Below are 24,343 nucleotides of genomic sequence, written 5' to 3'. Positions count from 1 at the left end.
TAAAGCTTTAAAAAATATTTATTCGATTGGAGTTCTGTTCGACTTCAATTTTATTCGTTTAAAATACTAATGTATTGTATATGAATAATTATTCGAATAATTATTCATATATGAATTTAAGAATATATTTATAATTTTCTTTTGTTGTGCAAAAATTATGTTTTTATAAAATATTAAATATTATTCGAATAAATCTTTACTCGATGAAAATATTTTCGGGTAAAATTTAATTCAATATTGTAAATATGTAGATTTGTTATATAATTCGAATAATTATTCATTAATTATTTTAAAAATAAAGTTCTAATTTTTATTGTTGTGCAAAAATCATGAGATTTATAGAGGTTTAAGAAATGTATTCGTTGCAAATTTTTAAAGCTTTAAAAAAAATTTGTTTGATTGAATTTTTATTCGTGTTAAATTTTCATTTAAAATATATTATTCGAATAATTATTCTTATAAAATCTATGTTTTTATAAAAAAATAAAAAATATTATTCGAATAAAACTTTATTCGATTAAAATTATTTCGACTAAAAAAGGTTTATTCAATATTGTAAATATGTATTCAATAGTTTATTTGTACATTTTCATTGATTTTATTCGATTAAGTTATATTATTCGAATAATTATTCGTAAACTATTTTAAAATTAAATTGTGCAAATATCATGCGATTTATAGAGGTTTTAACAACTTATTCGATTTATATATTTTTTATTCGATTAAATTATATTACTCGAATAATTATTCGTAAACAAATTAAGAATGTATTTAGAATTTGTACTGCTATTCGGTTTATAAATTCGACTTAAATTTATTCGACTTAAATTTTATTCGTTTAAAACTTTATTCGAATAAAATTATTTCGATTTTCGTTAAATTTTTTGTTAATATACAAAAGTTTATTTCTACATTTCCATCGCTTTTATTCGATTAAAATATATTATTCGAATAATTATTCGTAAATTATTTTAAAAATAAAGTTCTAATTTTTGTTATTGTGCAAAGATCATGCGATTTATAGAGTTTTAAAAAATTTATTCGATTAATATTTATCTTTTTCGATTAAATTGTATCCGAACAATTATTCGTAAACAAATTTAAGAATATATTTTATTTATTCGATTGAAATTTTGTTCGAATTAAATTTTATTCGTTGAAAATATATTATTCGAATACAATTTTATAAATATATTTATAATTTTCATTGTTGTGCAAAAATAATATTTTTATAAAAGATTAAGAAATATTATTCGAATAAAACTTTATTCGATTAAATTTTTTTCGACTAAATTTTTTTTTTTAATATTTTTAATATAGTTTATTTGTACATTTCCATTGATTTTATTCGATTAAGATATATTATTCGAATAATTACTAAACTATTTTAAAAAGATAGTTGTAATTTTTATTATTGTGCAAAAATCATGCGATTCGACATTTTATTCGTTTAAATGTATTCAAACATTTATTCGTCAAAAAATTTAAGAATATATTAGAGTTTTTAGTGTCATGTGATTTATAAAAATATTAAGAAAATTGTATCCGACTTAAATTTTATTCGATTTAGCGAAAATTTTATTTTTTGAAAATTTGATGGATTAAATATTAATCGTTTAATTTTTGATGGCAACCAATTTATTTCTTTTCGAAGCTATTTTTGTCTAGCTATTTTTTAGTTATTGCTGGCTTTAATTCGAATTTTTTATTCAACTAATTATTCGAATAATTATGTAAAATTAAAGTGATGTTTATTATTTATTGATTTGAAAAATATAGTAATTTGAATAATTATTCGAATACATTTTATTCTATTACTTTTTTTACATATAATGACCTAAAAACAAACTAATATTTATAAATTCTTAAATTTCAAAAAAATTTAATTTTAAATTTTTATTCGAATAAAATTTAATTGAATAATTTTGTATTCTTACAATAATCTAACAACAAATTGATGTTTATAATTTTTAAATTTTTAAAAATATTCTTTATACAAACAATTATCAGTTAATAACCATAAATCAAATAAAAGAAATGTATTACGTTTATTTATTCAAACAAAATTTATTTGTACTCGTTACATAATAATCTAAAAACAAATTGATGTCTATAATTTATTAATTTTCAAATTTAATTCGATTAATATTTTTTTTAAACTAATATTAAAATTTAAATCGAATAACTTTTATTCGAATTTTTAAACTAATATTAAAATTTTAATTTTTATTCGAATAACTTTTAATCGAATAACTTTTATTCGAATACAAAATTTTATTCGAATAATTATTTGTAATTTTAGACAAAATTAGATATTTTTGGCAAATTTTCTAAATAAGTTGCCTTTATTCGATTATTATCAAAAATATCTAAGGAATCGAATTTACTTACTAATCGAATAATTTGATTTTTAAATTTATTATTTCAAAGTCTTGAAATAATATTTAAAAGACTAACGAGATAATATTGTGGATTTTTTTAAATGTTTATTCGATTAATTTATTATTCGAATAATTATTCGTTTAATAATTTTAGATAAAATTATATATTTAACAAATTATCTTATTTTATCTTATATTTTAAAACAATTTATTCGATTAAAATTTTATTCGTTAATCAATATGTTATAAAAATCTTCCTTTTTTTATTTATATAGCTTGTACTAATATGTAGTTTATTAATTAAAGCTTATTTTTGTTCTCTAATCCTTTTGACTTATTTATTCAATTATTTTTAAGCTCTTCATAATGTCCTTGTTCCCCCTTTAAACACCCTGTAAATTATTTATTCATACATAAATTAATTTAAATTCCTACTTGGTTTTCTTTTAAACTGAAACAAAAAATAAAACAAATTACAAGAAATTACCGCCCTTAGTTAACGAAATTTCCTGCAGAGGTTAACACTGCATAAAACCAAAGATACACTTACACACACTTAAATACTCACACTCATTTAAACAGCCAACACTTTGGAGTGCATTGGGGCAATGAGCCGCCACAAAAACAAAAATAAACCCAACAACGGCAACGTTGCCACAAATAAATGAGAAATACCAAAAAGTCGACAATAATAAACAAACAACAGCAACAACAACAAGAATATTAATGAAACGACGACAATACACTGACGCCAAAAGTATACACACACTCACAGTGCAATACATAAATATATATTTACATACATACAATGCTTTTCTATATGTATTAATAGATTTTACATTACTGACCCAGTTTTGTTCAGTTTAGCAACAAAAAAAAAAAACATGGGGAGGTTTTTATTTTATACTTGCAACAAACTGTTTCCTTTATGATGGAGTAGTCAGTGCTGGTAGAAGGGGCAGGAGGTTGCAAATGTAGCATTTAGTATATTGGAAAATGTCAAAACAACAAATGAATGTAGGAAAGTGTGTGTGTGAGAGTTTGAATTCGTGTGAATTGTTGTGCAACAATAACAATGTTGAGTAAAATAAAAGGATAATGCAACAAACATTTCAAATAATATACGTAAGTATAGAAGAAGCGAATTTAAAGAATGTATTCTTTGAAAAGAATTCAATAGAGGCTATGAATGTTTCAGTGTCAAGTCTGGTACATAGTTTCTAATCAAGAGACTTTTTAAACGATTATTCTAAATGGATCTATGATTGCAACTAAACTAGGACTGTGTAAATATCTACGATTCCAACTAAAACTGTGCGATTAAGCTAAAGAATTTATAAACTTTAATAAAAATCAAATACAATTTATTCCAATTGAAATTTTAAACAAATAATTATTCGAATAAAAAATTAATCGATTAAGATTTACTCGAATAATTTTTTATTTGAATAATTATTCTTATAAAAATCTAAAAACAAATTCATGTATATAATTGATTACTTTTGTAAAATATTGCGATTTAAATATTTATTCGAATCAATTTAATGAGATATTTTTAATCGAATAATTATTCGTATAATTATTTAATTAAAATTTTTTTATAAATCCAAAATATTTTATTTTTATTCGACTAATCTTTAATTATTCCAACTGAACTGGGATTACAAAAATCTACAAATTAAAAATATTAATGAAAAAAAATTAATCGAATAAAATATATTCCAATTGGAATTTAAAACGAAATTGTTTTTTAATTATAGATTATTATACAAATAATTATTCGAATAAAAAAATCGCTTAAAATTTACTCGAATAATTATTCGATTAAATTTTTATTAGAATAATTATTCGTATAATAAATTAAAAACAAATTAATTGTTTTATTAATTTTGAAAAATATTGCGATTAAATTATTCGAATAATTTTTTATTCGATTACTTATTCCTATAAAAATCTAAAAACAAATTGATGTTTATCATTTATTAATTTTGAAAATTATTGCGATTTAAAAAATAATTATTCGAGTCAATTTATGAGATTTTTTTAATCGAATAGTTATTTAAATTTTTTCTTAAACCAAATTAATTTTTAAAATCTATTAAATTTCCAAAATATTGTGATTTAAATTTTTTTTTATTCGACTTATTTTTAATTATTCCAACTAAACTGGGACTCTATAAAAATCTACGATTGAAGCTAAACAAATTAGAAATATTATGAAAAAAAACTAATCGAATAAAATTTATTCCAATTGGAATTTAGAACGAATTTGTTTTTCAAAATTCATAAATTATATACATCAATTTAATTTTAGATTTTTATATAAATAATTTTTAGAATAAAATATTAATCGATTAAAATTTACTCGAATAATTATTCGATTAACTTTTTACTAGAACAATAATTCAAAAATAAATTAATTATTTTATTAACTTAGAAAAATTTTAACTTAATTCTAATAATTTTAATTCGAATAAATTTTTATTCGAATAATTATTCGTGTAAAAATCTAAAAACAAATTCATGTTTATAACAGATAAATTTTGCAAAATATTAAGATTTAAATAATTATTCGAATCAAAATATCTCATTAATATTTTTTAATCGAATAATTATTCATATAATTATTTAAATTAAAAAATCGTTCAAAAATCTGAAAACAAATTATATAATTTTGTAAAATATTGCGATTTAAGTAATTATTCGAATCAATTTAATGAGATATTTTTTAAACCGAATAATTTAATTAAATTTTTTTTCTAAAACCAAAATTTACTCGAATAATTATTCGATTAAATTTTTACTAGAATAATTATTGTATGACAATTCAAAAAGAAATTAATTCTAAGTGAAAAATATTGTTATCAATTTTTTTCAACCTAATATTTAAAATTCGAATAAATTTTTATTGGAATAATTATTCGTAAAAACACTAAAAACAAATTCATGTTTAAAATTTATTAATTTTGTAAAATATTGCGATTAAATAATTATTCGAATCAAAATATCTCATTAATATTTTTTAATCGAATAATTAATAAAATTTAAAAATCATGCAAAAATCTAAAAACAAATTACATATATAGTTTATTAATTTCGAAAAATAATTGCAATTTAAATAATTATTCGAATCAATTTAATGAGATATTTTTTAATCGAATAATTATTCGTATAATTATTTAATTTAAATTTTTTTTAAAACCAAATTAATTTTTAAAATCTTTTAATCGATTAAAATTTACTCGAATAATTATTCGATTAAATTTTTACTAGAATAATAATTTGTATAATAATTCAAAAACAAATTAATTCTAAATGAAAAATTGGAATTACTAAATTTAATTCGAATAATTTTTTATTCGAATAATTATTAGTGTAAAAATCAATATTTATTAATATTGAAAAATAATTGCGATTAAATAATTATTCGAATCAATTTAATGAGATATTTTTTAATCGAATAATTATTCATGTAATTATTTAATTTAAAGCTTTTATAAAACCTAATTAATTTTTAAAATCTATTAATCGAATAAAATTTACTCGAATAATTATTCGATTAAGTTTTTACTAGAATAATTATTTGTATAATAATTCAAAAACAAATTAGTTCTAAATGAAAAATATTGCGATTACTTTTTTTAAATTAATATTTAAAATTCTAATAAATTTAATTCAATTAATTTTTTATTCGAATAATTATTAGAGTAAAAATCTAAAAACATATTCATGTTTATAACTGATTAATTTTGCAAAATATTGCGATTTAAATAATTATTCGAATCAAAATATCTCATTAATATTTTTTAATAGAATAATTATTCGTATAATTATTTAAATTTAAAAATCGAGCAAAAATCTTAAAACAAATTATATAATTAATTAATTTTGAAAAATAATTGCGATTTAAATAATTATTCGAATCAATTTAATGAGATGTTTAATGAGACGTAATTATTTAATTAAAATTTTTTCTAAAACCAAATTAATTTTTAAAATCTATTAATCGATTAAAGTTTACTCGAATAATTAGTCGATCAAAATTTTACTAGAATAATTATTCTAAGTGAAAAATATTGCGATTAATTTTTTTAACTTAATATTTAAAATTCTAATAATTTTAATTCGAATAAATTTTTATTCGAATAATTATTCGTGTCAAAATCTAAAAACAAATTCATATTTATAATATATTAATTTTGAAAAATAATTCCGAATTAAATAATTATTCGAATCAATTTAATGAGATATTTTTTAATCGAATAATTATTCGTATAATTATTTAATTTAAATTTTTTTCTAAAACCAAATTAATTTTTAAAATATATTAGTCGATTAAAATTTACTCGAATAATTATTCGATTAAATTTTTACTAGAATAATTATTTGTATAATAATTCAAAAACAAATTAGTTCTAAGTGAAAAATATTGCGATTAATTTTTTTAACTTAATATTTAAAATTCTAATAAATTTGATTCGATTAATTTTTTACTCGAAACATTATTCGTATAAAAATCTAAAAACAAATTCATGTTAATGATTTATTAATTTTGAAAAATATTGCGATTGAAATAATTATTCGAATCAAAATATGTCATTAATATTTTTTAATCGAATAATTATTCGTATAATTATTTAATATACATTTTTTTTTAAAACCAAATTAATTTTGAAAATCTATTAATCGATTAAAATTTACTCGAATAATTATTCGATTAAATTTTTACTAGAAAAATAATTTATATAATAATTCAAATGCAAATTAATTCTAAATGAAAAATTAGAATTAATACATTTAATTCGAATAATTATTAGAGTAAAAATCTAAAAACAAAATCAGGTTTATAATTTATTAATTTTGAAAAATAATGGCAATTTAAACAATTATTCGAATATCTCATTACAATTTTTTTATCGAATAATTATTCGTATAACTATTTAAATTTAAAAATCATGCAAAAATCTAAAATCAAATTATATAAATTATTAATTTTGTAAAATATTGCGATTTAAATAATTATTCGAATCAATTTAATGAGATACCAAATTAATTTTTAAAATCTATTAAAATTTATTCGAATAATTATTATATCAAAATTTTACTAGAATAATTATTTGTATAATAATTCAAAAACAAATTAATTCTAAATGAAAAATTAGAATTAATAAATTGAATTCGAATAATTTTTTATTCGAATAATTATTGGTGTAAAAATCTAAAAGCAAAACCAGGTTTATAATTTATTAATTTTGAAAAATAATTGCGATTAAATAATTATTCGAATCAATTTAATGAGATATTTTTTAATCGAATAATTATTCGTATAATTATTTAATTTTTTTTTTGTAAATTTGTCCTAAAACCGATTAAAATCTATTAAATTTCAAAAATATTATTTAAATAATCGTTTTGAATAATTGGGAAAATATTTCGATTTAAAAATGTATTTATTCGAATAAATTGTATTCGATTAGTATTTAATTTCTTAATCGAATATTAATATTAGAAAATACACAAGGTCTACGATTGAAGCTAATCAGGGACTGTATAAATATTTAAAGACCTATGATTGAAGCTAATCAAGGACTGTATAAAGATGTACGATTAAGATTAACCACAGCTAATCAGGGACTGTATAAAGCTAATCTGGGACAACATAAGGATCGAAGCTAATTATGGACTGCAGAATGAACTAAGATTATCAAGGTCTGTATAAAGAAGTACGATTTATGTTTGTCAGGTACTGTAAAAAGATCTGCGATGAAAGCTAAGTAGGGACTGTATAAACATCTACGATTGAATCTGGTAAGGGTCATTATAATGATCTATGATTAACGCTAAACAATGACTGCATAAATATCTGAGATTAAAGCTAATCATAGACTCTATAAATATCTGTAGTCGATTAAGCCATGTCCGTCTGTCTGTTGAAATCAATTTTCTGAAGACCCCAGATATCGTTGGGATCCAAATCTTCGATGTATATAAGACCATAGTAAGTTGGACCTACAATGGGTCAAAATCGGAAAAAAAAAATTTTTAATCCGAATTTTTTTTTCACCACAAAAAAAATTATTTTCAAAAAAAAAAAATTTTTTAAATTTAAAAAAAAATTGAAACAACAATTCGAAAAAAAAATTTTTTCCAAAAAATTAAAAAAACAGCTTTGGAAAAAAATAAATTTTGTTTACCCAAAAATATTTAAAATATGTATTTTGAAGTATAATTTGGTGAAGGTAATATAAGATTCGGCACAGCCGAATATAGCTCTCTTACTTGTTTTCTCTAAAATACCCTTCTTTTACTGCTCTGCCTCAAAACAATCCACCATTTTCATTTATTATAATTTTTCTTCTATGCGCTCTATGGGGAAAATGTCCTTGGTTACACTAGCAGTGCATTGCATGAGGCTATTGAACTTCATGGGGCCATGTTGCCTTGGCTGGCAACATTTAAAGCCTTTTATTTTTGTTTGGTTTCATCCAAACAGCGAGAGTGTAAACGAGGTGGCGGACACAATACTTATATGGGGAGATTTCAGTTGGCGCGTTTTAAAGAAGAATGGTTACTTTATATACAAAAAATCACTAGCATGCAGATTTTTGGAGGGTTTCAATACAGTTTGCAGTGTCTCAGGTCAGTTACGAAAGTGTTGAGCAATAGTATTGCGCAGGTCTGGGTTAAAAGTAAATGACAAAACAGAAATGAGTGAACAACAGCAGCAACACTGTTGCAAAACAATTTGGAATTTCGCAGATTGCCATAGGGAGAGAGTGAGGGTTTTGCAGCGGAAATAAAAGAGCAATAATAGGAATTTGCTGTAAATTTTGTTTAAAAAAAAACAAGATTTTTATTGTTATGCAGTTTATGTGCCTGTGTATGAGTAAATACATTCAGTTTTTGGCAAGTGCAAGTTCAAGCCATTAAAGAATTTATATATGGCAATATATACTCTATATAAGTTGAACTTTTCATTTAAGCCAGTGACATATATACTATATAGATAGTTACTTACATTATATACCTTTTTCCTATGTACAACATGATATCATCAGTTATATACTGGCAACAATTCTGCAGCATCCTGTTTGTTGAGCTCCAAAAATTTCATATATTTTGCTATGTACTTTGCACAATAAAATTTCCTCTTGGTCTTGGTCATTGTCAAAAGCAGAATAATTTGGATTTTATATTTCCAGCTGCCTGCTAATGGCTGTATTTTTGCATATATTCTGCAAAATGCAGACATTTTCAGTCGTTTTAATTAAATTGAATTGGTGTGAGGTAATTTGTAAGTCGCAATTTTTAATTAAACCTGTACTTATTCGCATTTAAATTTTGGATGAAAAAGGAGTATTAAAAATTTATTTTACCAAAGAAAAAAGAAAAAATTCCAATGAAGCGAACAAATAGTTGTAAATTGCCAGATAATAAGTAGTTTATCCAGCTTCTTAATTTTCATAACTTAATGCTTTTGTTTTCTCTTACCTTTGAAAGAAAAATGTATCTCTTTCCAACTATGTAGCTTTGCTTGTCAAATCTGATTTTTTCTGTTAGTTCAAAGTGCTATTTGTATGTCCTGTCATTGGAACTTTTGGGAATATATCCTAAGTTATAAAAGATAATTAATAGCTACGACGAGATTTTTATAGTGTGTGACAAGGAGTGTATAATGTGTATTGGAACACAGCGGAGGAAATAGGATCGTTTTAAAAATTGAACATTCCCAAGGTGTCCTATTTTTGGGACCCCTAGTGGACCCATGCTATCCAAATTCAAAACATAAACTCGACAATACTTCTTCTTTGCCTATGTCAAATTTCATTCAAATCAGACTAAGGGTTTAGAAGTTACATATTAATTTCCCTCTATTTTTAACCTGTTTAGGTTTCAACTAAGTGGAAGTTTCGCGAAACTTCGTCTAAATATTAACAAATATTCCTTTGAAATTCTCCATAGATATACGTACATTCTCTTATAGCTCTGGACACCTAAATTTCATAAAGTTTGCAACTATATGTTACCGACTCTTATCTTGTACAGGAATTTTAAATTCTTTCATCGATGGTTCCAAACACGTAAATGGTGTCACCGTGACCGGTGTTAATGGTCCTAATATTCAAAAGGGTATTACTATTGGTGCTTTCAAGTTACTATTTCAATCGAATATTTACGCCATTCTCATCTGTTTCTCGAGCATTTGAGAAGAGGATTGTGGGCCATTAGGATGTTTGTGATGTTGGATGGACATGCAGCACTTAGGGCCATATTTTCCAGTGAGATAAGATCGGGTATCGTCATAGTCTATGTTACATCTCTAAAGGAACTCCATGCACAAAATCAATCGTGGTTCTTTTTATTCTTAAATTTTTATATCATGGTTCTTTTATAAAGATTGATATCAATCGTGGTTCTTTTACAAAAATTGATATCAATCATAGATCTTTTTATTCTCCCATCTTTATATCAATCGTGGTTCTTTTTATTCTCCCATCTTTATATCAATCGTGGTTCTTTTATAAAGATTGATATCAATCGTGGTTCTTTTAAAAAGATTGATATCAATCGTGGTTCTTTTAAAAAGATTGATATCAATCGTGGTTCTTTTATAAAGAGTGATATCAATCATGGTTCTTTTATAAAGATTGATATCAATCGTGGTTCTTTTATAAAGATTGATAGCAATCGTGGTTCTTTTATAAAGATTGATATCAATCGTGGTTCTTTTAAAAAGATTGATATCAATCGTGGTTCTTTTATAAAGAGTGATATCAATCATGGTTCTTTTATAAAGATTGATATCAATCGTGGTTCTTTTATAAAGATTGATAGCAATCGTGGTTCTTTTAAAAAGATTGATATCAATCGTGGTTCTTTTATAAAGATTGATAGCAATCGTGGTTCTTTTATAAAGATTGATATCAATCGTGGTTCTTTTAAAAAGATTGATATCAATCGTGGTTCTTTTATAAAGATTGATATCAATCGTGGTTCTTTTATAAAGATTGATACCAATCGTGGTTCTTTTAAAAAGATTGATAGCAATCGTGGTTCTTTTATAAAGATTGATATCAATCGTGGTTCTTTTTATTCTCCCATCTTTATATCAATCGTGATTCTTTTATAAAGATTGATATCAATCGTGGTTCTTTTATAAAGATTGGTATCAATCATGGTTCTTTTATAAAAAGTGATATCAATCGTGGTTCTTTTATAAAGATTGGTATCAATCATGGTTCTTTTAAAAAAATTGATATCAATCGTGGTTCTTTTATAAAGATTGATAGCAATCGTGGTTCTTTTATAAAGATTGATATCAATCGTGGTTCTTTTAAAAAGATTGATAGCAATCGTGGTTCTTTTATAAAGATTGGTATCAATCATGGTTCTTTTATAAAAAGTGATATCAATCGTGGTTCTTTTAAAACGATTGATATCAATCGTGGTTCTTTTATAAAGATTGATATCAATCGTGGTTCTTTTATAAAGATTGATATCAATCGTGGTTCTTTTTATTCTCCCATCTTTATATCAATCGTGATTCTTTTATAAAGATTGATATCAATCGTGGTTCTTTTATAAAGATTGGTATCAATCATGGTTCTTTTATAAAAAGTGATATCAATCGTGGTTCTTTTAAAACGATTGATATCAATCGTGGTTCTTTTATAAAGATTGATATCAATCGTGGTTCTTTTTATTCTCCCATCTTTATATCAATCGTGATTCTTTTATAAAGATTGATATCAATCGTGGTTCTTTTAAAATGATTGATAGCAATCGTGGTTCTTTGAAAAAGATTGATAGCAATCGTGGTTCTTTGAAAAAGATTGATAGCAATCGTGGTTCTTTTTATTCTCCCATCTTTATATCAATCGTGGTTCTTTTACAAAGATTGATATGAATCGTGGATACACTAGGGAAGAAATTCGTTCTTCGATTAGATAAGAATTTTCTCGTCAATCTGAGCTCATATAGGCCAAACGATTCATTACTCCGTCCAGCCAAAGAACAATTTGATGTCTTGCTTTCTTTTCTTGGATAATTTTTTTAGTTCTTGTATATGGATCTTTTGAAGACTTGGCACCTTGTTTGTCATCCGTGACTTTTGAATGAAATACAGGTTTTTGGAATAAAAAATTATTTTATTTTCCAACATAGTCTCCCTTGAGCTCTATAAACTTTGTTCAAGGTTTCTCCACTTTGTTAATCCCTTCAAAAAAAAAAAAAAATTTATGGAGGTCATCAAAATCGGTATTTGTTTGTGACATGATTTCATCGTTGGAGTCAAATCTCTTTCCGCCGTCCGATATCTTCAGGTTTTGGAACAAGAAATATTCATTCGGAGCTAAATGCGGAGAATAGGGCGGATGAGGGAGCAATTCGTAGCCTAGTTCATGGATTCTTGGCATGGAAAATGCACATATGAGGACATTGTCCTGGTGAAAAATGATTTTTTTTCTTGGGGGAATGATCGCTAAATCAACGCAATAAGTTTGCATAGTATTCGCTATTTATTTGTTTAACGTTCGAAGGAAGTCAATGGATTACATCTCAAAAAACCATCTCAATGACTTTATTTGTTTAAAAACCCACCTTGGCCTGCTTTTGTGCCGATTCACACCCAGAAATCTGACTTCTGTTTGGTCTCTGGTGTATTGTGGTGGATCCACGTTACTTCCACAGTTACGAAACGTCGCAAAAACTCATCCATATTACGATTGAACATCGCCAAACATTCATGCAAAATTGTAGCTTTAAATGCTTTAGGTGATTATTGTGGAAATAAAACATTCCAGTTTTTCCGTTAGATTATTCATGAGACTTCTTGAAGATGGCTCTTTGTATAATTGGAATTATAAGAATACGGTTTATTAAAAGGCAATAAACCAACGTTTTTAAAAGGTAAAAACGTAACAATATTAAAGATAATTATGACGTTTTCAAAAACGAACACTTATTTTATAATAAATATAATTTGGACATGTTACTTAATCATGTAATTTGTCATGATAATTTTGCAACAACATGGCCACCACAGACTGTCATCATCGATCAGCCCCTGTTGGAAAAGTGTTAAAAAACTTTCTTATTAAATTCTATATCTTAAAATTGGACATAAATAAAAAAAACTGAAAGATATCCATCCATCTGTCTGACCATGTCGAGCTTATATTCCAATTATTGCTTGTAATTTTGTAAGGAATAGGATCTTATTTATGAAACAATTTATTATTGCACAGTAACAGTGACCAATATATTGTTACGTTTTAACCTTTTCAAAACGTTGGTTTATTTCCTTTAAATAAACCGGATACTTTTGATTGCAAATAAAAGCCGTTTAGTAGTTTAAAAATTGTAACAACTCTTTATTTATTTAAAACTAGTTGATCGCCCCGCCTTCGCCCTGTAGCATTTACTAATGTTAGTTCTTCAAGTTTCTCCAACCCACGCACATAGCCTGTACTTATTTATTTGCAAATAAAGTATCTAAATTTGTACTGCATACTTTAGGGAGCTTTTTTTATTACAGTTGACTAGACTCACAAAAAAAAAAAAGAATTTCCGAGTTTTACACGGAATTTTTGAATTTTTTTCCCTACAAACCATCTTCAGAAAATTTCGAATCGAATAAAAACAAGTAAGAGATCTATATTCGGCTGTGCCGAATCTTATATACCCTTCACCAAATTATACTTTAAAATACATTTTTTAAATATTTTTAGGTAAACAAAATTTAATTTTTTTTTAATTGTTTTTCCAAATTTTTTTTTCGAAATGGTTTTTAATTTTTTTTTAAAAAAAGTTTTTTCCAAATTTTTTAAAAAAAAAATTTAAAAAATTATTTTTTTTAGTTATTAAATTTTTTGTTTTAAAAAAAAAAAAAATGTATGACAAAAAAATTTTTGAATGAAAAAAAATTCGGGTTAAAAAATATTTTTCCCGATTTTGACCTATTGTAGGTCCAACTTACTATAGCCTTATCTATATCCTTGCAATGGACTTTGAAATATCTATCATTAGATATCCATATTGTCTATATTAATGACTTAGTAATCCATATATAGATCAAAAATAGGTCAAAAATCGAGGTTGTGCCGGTTTTTTCCTCATATCTCAGCCATTTGTGGACCGATTCTGCTGATATAGGAAACTTCTCGAAAGCATGTCTGATAGAATTATTGAAGATTTGGATCCCGAAGATATCTGGGGTCTTCAGAAAATTGATTTCAACAGACAGACGGACATGGCTTAATCGACTCCGCTATCTATAAGGATCCAGAATATATATACTTTATAGGGTCGGAAATTAAAAATGTAGAAATTACAAATGGAATGACAAACTTATATATACCCTTCTTACGAAGGTGAAGGGTATAAAAATCAGCCAAATCGCTCCAGCCGTTCTCACGTGATGACATTACATACATGGACCATTTCATTTTTATATATATAGATAGATGTACAACAACAGAATTAAATAGTCACTCAGTGTTTTTTTTTATACACGTTTATAAATTCGCAGAAATACAGACACACTTTATAATGTACACGAATTCACTTTAAAAATACAGCACACTTTAAGGCACTCAGTTGATGTTTATTCGAATAACGTCTCTGATAAACTCAACTCACGACTGCAACCATGACCACTATTTATACACACGCCATCTCTGGTGAAATTTCTACAATGTTCTTTAACTGTCAAAACTGGTATATTTCGAATTGGAATATACGAGTCGCAGCAAACATTCAGCGTTGCCATACTTACGATCTATGATCAACTTAAAGCTTTTATTCAATGATCAACTCAAAGCAAAACTTGCTCAAGTAAACTTGAAGTGTGTGAACCATCAGCAATACCAAGAACTTGTGGAGCCAGATGGAAAGTGCAATTCTACTTGAAATATTAAATTTTGCCCTCTCTTTATATTTTATGATCTTTCATATTTCATTAATTATGCATTTGGGTGGCATAGTGCAGTCCCCTATTTTTTTTATTATTTCTTTAAGTTAAATATTTTATTGAAATCTATTTTAGTGTCTTATAGGAAAATGCATCTATCTCACTTTAGGTATCTTATCACTAAATAAATTTTTACTTTCATCTACTAGCAAAACACTAACCATGTGTTTTACCAACAAAGTCCTAAAACTCATTATGCCAGACATTTTCTACATTAGGGGTTTGAGGGGAGGAGGGCCTTTTTTAAAATTGAAACATAAATTTTAGCGGCACGTTTTTCACTGAATCATCACACTACCGAGACACAGACACTCACACACAAAAAGTCGTTAACCCAATTTCTATCTATGGATTTTATTTAAACTTCAACCGAAAAAAAAAAACTAAAATAAATTAACGTAAATATAAACAAAACTGAAAATAACGACAATTAAAAATATATAAAAACACACATACATTTACTTAAACAAATAGCGATTCGACTCGACAACAACACCAGCAACATTACTTTTTAAACAAACACATTTAATGTTTAAATAATATTAAAAAAAACACAACAACAGCAACAATAATAATAATTTTTTTTTAAAAAAAAGTTTGACCTAGATTTTGATTTCATTAATTCTTCTAATTCTAAAATAAATGTGTTTAGAATTATTTTTGGGGTGTTATTTTGGGTGTGGAGGCATTAGGAAGTGTAAAGGGATTTGGAGAATGCAGGAGAGTACTCTACAGTGGGTAAAATGATCGTGCGACAACTCGATCGTTTGGAACGATCGTAAGTTCAATACCCAAACTGTTATACAATTAGAGGGGATAAAACTAAAGAGAAATATATAAAAAGGCTGAATGAAGATATATACTGCCATGTGTTTGATGCTTTTATTTTTATAAAGCTGATCCTCAATTCAGACAAATTCAATACCACTGGAATCGGATGATCGTACCAGCAACTTAATTTTAGCTTAGCTAAAACTCTGACAATAACTGAAGATATCAGAGCACGATCTTTAATTATTCAATGATATATAAATGGATATAAAAAATCCATTATAATCTATTTATTTGCATTCAAGATCATTAAATAATACTGGTTGCTTTTCGATCAGATTTCGCTAACCATTAATGATCTCATTTTTTCAAATTTTTTTAATAAAATTTAACCTATAAAGCGTGTTCCCAAATTCGCCTATTACCGATTTACTTATTTTTAAACCAATTCTTCAAAAAGTAAATAATTTCTTTATTAGTGGGCGATAAGATTATAGATCCGTTTGTATGCATATAACAACATATAACACTTCAAGTAAAATGCCCCAAAATTAAAAAAAAAACACATTTTGAAATATATTTTTTTTTGTTTAAATACATCTGTAAAAAGAATTAATAATAAAAAGTAAAAGAAAAAGAAATACAAACAAATGAAAGCAACATTTAATGGTAAACAAAAATAAACCTTCAACTTGATTAAAATCCAGGGATAAATACTATTTATTTTATTTATTTCTATTTCTTTCTTTTATTTCAAAAAATAGAACAACATAAATTGATAAGCATGATCTTTCTAAATAAATTTAGAAATTTTAACATTGAAATTCACATAAAACTATGCTAAGAAAGTAGAACATTTCAGATGTTTATGATTAATGAGATTCTTAATTTAGAAAAAAAAACTAAAGGGAAATCCATTAAGAAATTTGGGGGAAAAATATAGATTGAAAAAAAGATCTTCTGCACTTGATCATGAATAATTTTCAATTACAATGAAATATTTAACAATGGAAATATCTTTTACATTTAAGTACATTGTCAAGTACTTAAATTTTAAAAAGCTACAACCATAGATCGCAAACTCTCTTGTCAATGACCTAACTCACTTGTCAAAAACCTAAGTGATGAGAATGTATTAGTTAAAGAAAACTCCGAAAATTCTTGGTTAACAGGGGAGTTAATAAATCTCAGGAAAGAAACAAGGAGCCAAACAGAAAAGCATATAACAAGTAATACAAACCGACAATCGCAAATCCTGAATTCTTTTTTTGCTAATCAATTAACGACGTTTTGAAAATGTTTTGTGGAAATCATTCGGTATATGGGGAACTGTTGGAGACATAGTAACAAGGTTGGAGCTGACGTGTTTTCGAGTAGATTTACCGTTTTTTCAGCTTCGTAAGCGGAATGGGACACAGTGGGTGGCCCCTCAAAGTTGAACACCTCAGGTCTCACATTTATTTAAAAAATCGCCAAAAATCCATTTATGATCTGAATGTGATATTTTCTTTAAAAATTTTAAAGAAAAGTTATTGATTTAGTTTAAAAAACAAAAATTTTAGAATTTTGTAATATTTTTAAAAAAATAGTAGTAGAAAAAGTACTTTTTGCTAACAAAAAATTGTTTTATATTTTTGTGTAATTTTAGTTTTAAGCTTTATGAAAATACTTTTTCAAATATTTTTTTTGAAAAAGTACTATTTTGTTGGTACTTATTTCAGCCCCTTTTTATGGAAACCAGAAATTTTTTATAATTTTTTATAAAATGATTAACAAAATTTATTGACATAGTTAAAAACAATAAAATTGTAAGTGTTTTTAATGCTGTAAGTAAATAGTAGTAGAAAAAGTACTATTTTGAAAAAAGTATTTTTTTATATTTTTGTGTAATTTTACTTGAATTCATGATTAAAAATATATTTTAAAAAAGGATTATTTTGTTGCTACTAATTTAGGAACCTCTAAACCTAAAAAGTAAATAGTAGTAGAAAAAGTACTATTTTGAAAAAAGTATTTTTTATAGTTTTGTGTAATTTTACTTGAGTTCATGATTAAAAATATTTTTTAAAAAAGGTATTATTTTGTTGCTACTAATTTTGGAACCTTTAAATGAATCCCGGAAGTTTTCATAATCTTTTAATTGATTTAGTTGAAAACATAAACATTTTAGGTTTTTTTTTTAAGTTGTTCAGAAATAGTAGCAGAAAAAGTACTTTGCCAAAAAGTGTTTTTTTTTATATTTTTGTGTAATTTTGAATTCAGGCATTATAAAATTATATTTTAAACTACTTTTTTCGAAAAAGTACTATTTTGTCGGTACTAAATTTAGGCCCTTTTTAGGAAAGTCATGATTTTTAGTTGAAAACATAAAAATTTTACGGTTTTTTAAGTTGTTCAGAAATAGTAGTAGAAAAAGGTGTTTTTTTTATATTTTTGTGTAATTTTGATTTCAGACATTATAAAATTATATTTTAAACTATGTACTTATTTTTGAAAAATTAATATTTTTCGATACGAAATTTAGGCCCTTTTTAGGAAAGTCGTGATTTTTAGTTGAAAACATAAACTTTTTGGACTTTTTTAAGTTGTTCAGAAATAGTAGTAGAAAAAGTACTTTTTGCCAAAAGGTGTGTTTTTTATATTTTTTTGTAATTTTGATTTAAATCATTATAAAATTATATTTTAAACTACTTTTTTTTCAAAAAATTACTATTTTGTCGATACTAAATTTAGGCCCTTTTTAGGAAAGTCGTGATTTTTCATGGTTTTTAGTTGAAAACATAAACATTTTAGGCTTTTTTAAGTTATTCAGAAATAGTAGTAGAAAAAGTACTTTTTTCATTATAAAAATATATTTTAAAATAATTTTTTCAAAAAAGTACTATTTTTTTGGTACTAAATTTAGGCCCTTTTTAGGAAAGTCGTAACTTTTCATAATTTTTTGCTAAATTAGAAACAATATTTATTTATTTAATGTAAAAATATAATCAATTCTGGGTTTTTCATGCTTTAAGAAAATAGTAGTAGAAAAAGTACTTTTTTCAAAAAGTTACTATTTTATATTTTTATGTAATTTTTGTTTCAGGCATTATAAAAATATATTTTAAACTACTTTTTTTTCGAAAAAGCACTATTTTTTTGGTACTAAATTTAGGCCGTTTTTAGGAAAGTCTTAATTTTTCATAATTTTTTGCAAAATTAGAAACAATATTTATTAATTTAGTTTAAAAACATAAACATTTCTTGGTTTTTCATGCTTTAAGAATAGTAGTAGAAAAAGTACTTTTTTCAAAAATTATATTTATTATATTTTTGTGTAATTTTAGTTTCAGGCATTATAAAAATATATTTTAAACTACTTTTTTTTCCAAAAAGTCCTATTTTGTCAATACTAAATTTAAGCCCTTTTTTTAAAGTCGTAATTTTTCATGATTTTTTACAAAATTAGAAACAATATTTATTGATTTTGTTTAAAAACATAAACATTTCTGGGTTTTTAATGCTTTAAGAAAATAGTAGTAGAAAAAGTTCATTTTTCAAAAAGTTACTATTTTATATTTTTACGTAATTTTTGCTTCAGGCATTATAAAAATATATTTTAAACTAATTTTTTCAAAAAAGTACTATTCTGTCAGTAATAAATTTAGGCCCTTTTTAGGAAAATCGTAATGTTTCATAATTTTTTGCAAAATTATAAACAATATTTTTTGATTTAGTTTAAAAACATAAATATTTCTTGATTTTTCATTATTTAAGAAAATAGTAGTTGAAAAAGTACTTTTTTCAAAAAGTTACTATTTCATATTTTTGTGTAATTTTAGTTTCAGGCATTATGAAATTAAGTTTTAAACTACTTTTTTTTCCAAAAAGTACTATTTTGTCAGTACTAAATTTAGGCCCTTTTTGGGAAAGTCGTAGTTTTCATGATTTTTTGCTAAATTAGAAACAATATTTCTTGATTTTGTTTAAAAAAGTAATCATTTCAGGGTTTTCATGCTTTAAGAAATTAGTAGTAGAAAAAGTACTTTTTTCAAAAAGTTACTATTTTATATTTTTATGTAATTTTAGTTTCAGGCATTATAAAAATATATTTTAAACTACTTTTTTTCGAAAAAGTACTATTTTTTGGTACTACATTTAGGCCGTTTTTAGGAAAGTCTTAATTTTTCATAATTTTTTGCAAAATTAGAAACAATATTTCTTGATTTAGTTTAAAAACATAATTATTTCTGGGGTTTTCATGCTTAAAGAAAATAGTAGTAGAAAAAGTACTTTTTTCAAAAAGTTACTATTTCATATTTTTGTGTAATTTTAGTTTCAGGCATTATAAAAATATATTTTAAACTAATTTTTTCAAAAAAGTATTATTTTTTTGGTACTAAATTTAGGCCCTTTTTTGGAAAGTCGTAATGTTTCATTATTTTTTACAAAATGAGAAACAATATTTCTTGATTTTGTTTAAAAACATAATCATTTCTGGGCTTTTCGCTTTAAGAAAATAGTAGTAGAAAAAGTACTTTTTTCAAAAAGCTACTATTTTATATTTTTATGTAATTTTTGTTTCAGGCATTATAAAAATATATTTTAAACTACTTTTTTTCGAAAAAGTACTATTTTGACGCTACTGAATTTAGGCCCATTTTAGGAAAGTCGTATTTTTTCACGATTTTTTTGCTAAATTAGAAACAATATTTCTTGATTTTGTTTAAAAACATAATCATTTCTTGGTTTTTCATGCTTTAAGAAAATAGTAGTAGAAAAGGTACTTTTTTCAAAAATTATATTTATTATATTTTAGTGTAATTTTAGTTTCAGGCATTATAAAATTGTATTTTAAACTACTTTTTTCCAAAAAGTACTATTTTTTCAGTACTAAATTTAGGCCCTCTTTAGGAAAGTCGTAATTTTTCATTATTTTTGCAAAATCACAAACAATATTTATTGATTTAATGTAAAAACATAATTATTTCTGGGCTTTTCATGCTTAAAGAAAATAGTAGTAGAAAAAGTACTTTTTTAAAAAAGTTACTATTTTATATTTTTATGTAATTTTAGTTTCAGGCATTATAAAAATATATTTTAAACTACTTTTTTTCGAAAAAGTACTATTTTGTCGCTACTAAATTTAGGCCCTTTTTTGGTAAGTCATAATTTTTCATGATTTTTTGCTAAATTAGAAACAATATGTATTTATTTAATGTAAAAATATAATCAATTCTGGGTTTTTCATTATTTAAGAAAATAGTAGTAGAAAAAGTACTTTTTTCAAAAATTATATTTATTACATTTTTGTGTAATTTTGGTTTCAAGCATTATAAAAATATATTTTAAACTACTTTTTTCGAAAAAGTACTATTTTGTCAGTACTAAATTTAGGCCCTTTTTAGGAAAGTCGCGATTTTTAATGATTTTTTGCTAAATTAGAAACAATATTTATTGATTTAATGTAAAAATATAATCAATTCTGGGTTTTTCATTATTTAAGAAAATAGTAGTAGAAAAAGTACTTTTTTCAAAAATTATATTTATTATATTTTTGTATAATTTTGGTTTCAAGCATTATAAAATTACATTTTAAACTACATTTTTTTTCCAAAAAGTACTTTTTGTCAGTACTAAATTTAAGTCCTTTAGGAAAGTCGTAATTTTTCACGATTTTTTTGCAAAATTAAAAACTATATTAATTGATTTAGTTTAAAAACATAATTATTTCTGGTTTTTTCATGCTTTAAGAAAATAGTAGTAGAAAAGGTACTTTTTGCCAAAACTTGTGTTTTTTATATTTTTTTGTAATTTTAGTTTCACGCATTATAAAAATATATTTTAAACTAATTTTTTCAAAAAAGTACTATTTTTTTGGTACTAAATTGAGGCCCTTTTTAGGAAAGTCTTAATTTTTCATGATTTTTTGCCAAATTAAAAACAATATTAATTGATTTAGTTTAAAAACATAATCATTTCTGGGTTTTTCATGCTTAAAGAAAATAGTAGTAGAAAAAGTACTTTTTTCAAAAATTATATTTATTATATTTTTGTATAATTTTAGTTTCAGGCATATACAAATATATTTTAAAATAATTTTTTCAAAAAAGTACTATTTTTTTGGTACTAATTTTGGACCTTTTTAAGAAATTTTGGGATTTTTTTGTTTAATTTTGTACAAAATTATTGGGAATCTTTATTGATTTAGCGATTTTTTACACTTTTAGCAAATATTAGTAGAGAAAGTACTTTTTTGTCAAAGCTCAAAAGTCCCTATTGGAAGACCCTTTTGTAGTTTTTCATATTCATTTTCTTTTCGTGGATCGAATATTCTAGAACATACTTTTAATATCCATAAAACTCCCATAATTTTTTTTTTATTTTCTAGTTCTCCAACATTTTCTTTAATATATTGTAAATAGTTTTTTTTACAATTTTCCTATAATTATTATTTATTATTCTTGTTTGCCTTTTGAGCTTGTTTACAAAACACAAATCAAGTTTTTTTTTCTTCTAAATTCTAAGCCATAAAAATTATACTTGCCAGTAAATAAAGGTTTAAAGTCATGGTCATTTTAGTTTTTAAATGAAAAACTCCAACTACATGCAACAACGCCTTCATAAAAATGCTGACTGTTTGTTGTTCTGTTGTCATGCTGCAAGCATTGAACTTTTATTGTTAATTCTTGTTAGAGTAATTGTTGTTGTTTTCTTAATTGATTTACTCAATTTTAGCGTTTACGCCTGCGCAATGTTTGAGAATTGAAAAGTATTTTTTTGTTGTGTTTTTGCTATTTTTAAAGCTTTATTCTAAGAAAAAGCTTAGAGCGTAACTTAAAGAGAGGGGAATTAATGGAAAAGAATGAAGGTTTTGCAAGAATGAATACAATGTATGATTAATAAATATAGAAAGTTGAAGGCGCTGATCTGATCGGATCAAGAGGATATTCCCTTTAATCTCTCATCTATATATATAAAAATGAAATGGCTGGATCGATTTGTCTGATTTCTTTTTTAATCGATTCGAAATTTTCAGGAGATGGTTTGTAAAGAAACAAAAATCTAAAATTCCTGGTAAAACTCGAATTTTTTTTGAGTCCAGTCAACTTTAATAAAAAAAAGCTCCCTAAAGTATGCAGTACAAATTTAGATATTTTATTTGCAAATAAATAAGAACAAGAAGGTGTCTGTGGGTTGGAGAAACTTGAAGAACTAACATTAGTAAATGCTAGCGTGCGAAAGGTCAGCAGGATAACCTTTGCAGGTTGATAATGGTGATTAAATGTCATTATAATTATGTTATTCTATTATTATTTTCTCCTGCTATTATTTGACAAAATGTTAGAGAAAGTTAGGAGGCGTCATCAGGTCTAGGGGGCGTAAAATTTTTAATTTTGAACTTTTTAGGAGTTTTTTTTAACATATGCCAAACGATTTTTAGAGGTCCGTTCTCTTAAAAATAAATTTCATTAAAAATTCATAATAATTTATTTGAAAATTGTTTGAAATTTTATTTATTTACCACTTTAAACACACAAAAATGTCAGTGTTAATTTATGAATTCACATACATATTCTATGTCTAGCTTGAGGGGGTTTTTGTTTTAATTTAGTGTTGCATGTTGTTGCTGTGTTTCTATTTTCGACAGCTAATAATTCTTGTTGCTATTTGCTACTGCTTTATGCAAGCGCTGGCGAATGACTTGGCAACGCGAGTTCAGGGTTGCTAGCGCAAAAGTGCATTAAACGCACCTGGCATTGATCAAGATTAGATGCATTTGGCAGCAGCATTAGCAGTAGCAGCAGCAGCCAACAGCATTAGCAAAGTTATACAAAATTGAAAACGAAATAGAAATAGAAACAGCAGCAGCAGCAACGTTATTACTCATGAATACATAAATTCAAATGCATCAAGAGAGCATGAGATTTCTAGATTTTCAAATATATATTTCAATATTTAGCTGCATAATTCAAATGTTCTAAGCAAACAAGTTTGTTATTTTTTTGTTCTAATATAATTTGTTTAGTTTAATGTTTTGTTTTTTTCTTTTTTTCTTTGTACAAAAAATAAACAATTGTTTTGAAGTTTTCAATATGACGTTTATTTGTGTAATAATTTCATTATGATTTGTTGTTGTTATTATTTTCCTAAAATAACTAAACTACCTTGAAACGTAATTTGTTTAGCAAAAAATATTAATTTTATGCAAACAAGGTAATTTTTCAAAATCTCAGCATAT

The sequence above is a fragment of the Calliphora vicina genome, chromosome 4 (genome assembly GCF_958450345.1).
Source record: "Calliphora vicina chromosome 4, idCalVici1.1, whole genome shotgun sequence".
Taxonomy (NCBI): Eukaryota; Metazoa; Arthropoda; class Insecta; order Diptera; family Calliphoridae; genus Calliphora; species Calliphora vicina.
This window is presented reverse-complemented; position numbering follows the sequence as displayed.